We start from the raw sequence: 3,984 nt of genomic DNA on the forward strand, positions 1-3,984 counted from the left end.
ATAATTAGTTGGGAAGTTGATTTGTAAATCTTTATTAATTATTAGACTATGTATTCTTATATTTCATGCAAGTAATGTCCGCCTCTTTGAATAATCCTGCTAAAGGACTAGAATTATGCTATCTGCAACAACCAATATTTCAAGATTCCGTAAAACTTAAACGTGATCACCCCGTAAATACAAAAGTTACAGATCCTGACTGGGAGCTTACTGTCATCGTTGAAAAGAAAACTATGCCATCATTACATTCTACCGTTGCGTATTGGACTGGGGTAGAAACATGGAGGTAAACAAAGAAGCTCGAGAATAAGTTAAGAACCGATTACAGAGTGGTGTGGATCATAGAGCAAACGGATATAGCCGATATCCTATTTGACGTTAAAGGAAAGAAATGGAGTTGCACAGGCCATGTATGCGTGGGGTAGATAACCGGTGGACCATTGGAGTTACAGAATGGGTGCCAAGGGAAGGGAAGCGCTGTCGAGGACGGCGGAAAATTAGGTGGTGTGATGAAATTATGAAATATGCAGTCGCAAGTTGGAGTCAGCTAGCGCAAGACTGGAATGATTCTTCCTGCAGTGGACATAAAGATAGGCCAATAACGATGGTAGAAAAGTTACATGTGCGCTGGATGCAAGTACCAGCAAACTGGCTTATATAACCCCCGTGTGCTGACCATCCCACTTCTCTTCTACGTAACAAACACATTCCTACATAAATATGAACATATAACGTCTGCTCATAGATGTATTATACAGCACGCCGATAGGTCAAGAGCATACCGAATTTTATTACACGGATTCTTTGACATAACTTTTTTTTCTTATTCAGCTATTCAGTCTGTTCCACAGGTTGCGCGACCATTCTTGGACAATCCTCCGGAATGGGTATGTTCCACTTTGGTTCTTACATATAACCTGGACATTTAATGTCTGCTTATATGTTTCTCTAAAGTACGCCAATCTGTTAATAACACGGCGAAATATATCTTACGGATTCTTTTATTTACTTTGTTTTGTTTTTTTTATTTAACCATTCGGGATGGGTCACCGGGCGTGCCCCAGTTCTTAGCCAATCCTACAGAATTGGTATGCCTCACTGTTACACAAGAGACACACAGTCCCAAAATGCTCCTCGATACGTGTCGTACTTTTCTGCGCATGCGCCTGTCATCACCATTCTTCCCTTGACGAAAGAGAGAGAGAGAGAGAGAAAACAAAGGAAAGACAGAGAGGTCACACAGAAAAAGTCTCGTTCCCTAACTTGCAGCACAGAAAAATCGGAAATCGAATTTAAAGAGATGAAAAGATAGAAAGGCAAGTGATGAAACTGGAATCGGCGGCCAAGATTAAACTGCCACATGTCAGTGTCACAATTTATCTCGCTGGCCTGAGACCGCAGAGAGAGAGCTTGCCATATGGCTGCCTTTAGCGCGCATGTCCGTTGCGGCCACTGCCCTGGTATCTTTCACTATGGCAGTGCCCGCCCATCAAGTGCCTCTAATGTAGTAGATAGCACACGTCTCTCCATGCTATAACGTGGATATCTGCACGGAAGATGTCAAATCTTCTTCCCCAGTCGCATGTGTGAGCACTGTCGGCCCAACTAATTAAGAACGAATGTACCGTGCAAATGTGAAACTAAGCCACAGCTGTTACAACAAAATTTCTTGCCACCTTGGTAGCGCAGGCGGTAGGTAGATCTCCAGACCACGAGCAAGATAATGTGGGTGACTGTTCGTTGACCTCGTCGACTTCCACTAGGCCAATGTACTATCGCTTGCCATAGAGTGAAGCGTAGGTGCTGCGTCTGTTCTTGCGAGCGCAATTGACACATATCTGGCATTGTCGTGCCCAAAATTTGTGTATTGGTCACCGCGATTGTAGCTGCTGACACCACAGTGTGCCGGCAACCACTGATAAGGTATATCGCGTTCTTGTTCAGTTTCTCAATAGTGTGAGCGTCGTATCGCTGAAACGATTTGTTCATTAAGACCGCGGTGCATTGAACTTTGTATTATTCGGACTGCTGACTTCGAGTCACAAAAGTATGGTCCTGCGATGAGGTGGCTCCTGAAGAATGAACTTGAGCGCCGCTCGAAGAGCAGAAATTTCGCTCCCGTCGAACTCATCAGACAGGATGTCTTGGTCGTGATTTCAAAAGACTTCGCCGGTACGACAACCACTCCTGACTAACTGGTAGATTTGACAGAACCGTCAGTATAAACATAGAGTCGGGTGCTGCGCTTCTCGTATGGAAAATGTAATGTTGCTTTTTTTGACGCAACTAACAGCATTCCAGCTTTCACGATGAATCCAGGAATAATGAGGTCTGCTTTTGGGTTGGTGAGTATACAACTCAAGCGACGGCGGTCATCCAGCAGGCGTAATAGCATCTGGCCCGAGAACCATGGTGATGTGCTATGATGTTGGCGTACATGCACTCGTTGTAAGTAGACCAGCCCAATGGTGCGATGGCAGTCGAGTAATGTGTCCTGCAGTACGTGTCCCAAGGACGTCAAACGCAAAGTATGCCGTGATCGGGTGATCACGTAGGCTGGCTGCGGTAGGCACTGTGGATTCACACTTTGGGAGTCCAAGACAGACCCGGAGTGCTTGAGCTTGGATGTGCTGACATGTAAGGGTGTTTGTCGCACAAGTTCTTCCCCGGACAGGTGTACTGTACTTTAGGAAGACCAAAAGAATGCGCGCCAGAATTGCAGCATTGATTGCACTGACGAGCCCCAAGACTCCACACGGAGAATGGTTAGAGGATCAATTTCTGTCAGCCCCTCCTTACAAATATATCGTAAAATTGTATTGGCGTCCACGTTACGCCTGACCACTCCTGGGCTGCGCATGTAGCAGCCACCTCTTCGAAAGCTTCCAAGTAGCTCGGTTATTGCGTAGAAACTTGCGTAACACCCCTTCAAATTGGCATATCTGACCTGTGTTCGTCCGCAACTGGAATTCGCTTCATCCGCAGGGTCACCATATCAGGAGTACCTTATCAGCATATTGGATGCTGTTCCGAATAGAGCAGCCAGATTCATCTCACGTAAGTACGACAATCTTTTCTAGCATTATTTACCGAGAAAAAAGAAGATTCCACTTCAGTTATTGGAAATTCGCCGCGTGATCGCTCTTTTATGTCCGTTTCACAGGTGCGCAAAATTGCCGAAAAATGCAGAAGCCCATGCGAAGTGTACCAGACACGCTCCCACACATGGTGTTGGTGTGCCCGCACCGCGAGAAAAACAGTGAAGATGATGCCTCAGAACCGCTACAAGCGATCGAAGAAACGTGGGAGGCAATGTTAAAGGCACAGAGCCTGGAAGATCAGCGAAGTCTGGTTGACCGGGCCCGGGCTGCAGCATTAGCCAACGGCTTTCTGGACTAAGAGAGCCGCCCACCTAGGGCGAAGAAAGGACACTTTCTCGCTGTTTCTTACAATAAACGTTCATTCCTCCTCCTCCTCCTCCTCACAGGTGCGGTAATATAAATAAATAGGCAGTTTTAGTACTGCGCCATGACGATGCGTAACGTCAGGGCTTTTAGTATCGGGAAATGCCTACGCACGTAAGCGGGTCAGCTTTCTTAGACGCCTGGCGCGTCGGAGCGCGTCGGCCGCGTCCGCCACTGCGTCGAACCATCGGTCGAACCATAGAGGGTCTTGTTCTCGCCATCGTGACGTAACGTGTGCGCACAAACAGCGCACACTGAACACTTTCTCGAATAACAAAGTTCATATTGTTTTTCTATGGATTCCCACCGTGCAGGATCCTGGAATGGGTTCCACAAGTCCTCTTCGCGCAGCAAGGCCAAATCGTAGGCCATGAGAAAGTACAACCTACCGCTGGCGCTTTTGACGCCGCCATTTTGCGAAACCCCTTTTTGTCGCGCTCTGCCGAACAAACAAGAACCACGAGAGCAGCACGCAAGGCTCCCCACGTACGCACGCAAGAATCGGATGCCTGCGTACGGG

The 3,984-nt window shown here is 47.1% G+C and overlaps 1 long non-coding RNA gene across 2 annotated transcripts; it reads left to right on the forward strand.

Annotated features, from left to right (window-relative positions):
* Window positions 1-496: 496 nt before the first annotated feature.
* LOC129384759 (uncharacterized) lies at window positions 497-3,471 on the forward strand. 2 transcript variants are annotated; one of them, XR_011894626.1, is made up of 3 exons: window positions 497-887; window positions 2,986-3,057; window positions 3,164-3,471. It is a non-coding gene; the product is annotated as an uncharacterized lncRNA (long non-coding RNA). The 2 variants fall into 2 exon arrangements; XR_011894625.1 differs by lacking the exon at window positions 497-887 and having other exon boundaries at window positions 2,006-3,057.
* Window positions 3,472-3,984: the final 513 nt, after the last annotated feature.

This window comes from Dermacentor andersoni, chromosome 5 (assembly GCF_023375885.2).
Source record: "Dermacentor andersoni chromosome 5, qqDerAnde1_hic_scaffold, whole genome shotgun sequence".
In the NCBI taxonomy this organism is placed as follows: domain Eukaryota; kingdom Metazoa; phylum Arthropoda; class Arachnida; order Ixodida; family Ixodidae; genus Dermacentor; species Dermacentor andersoni.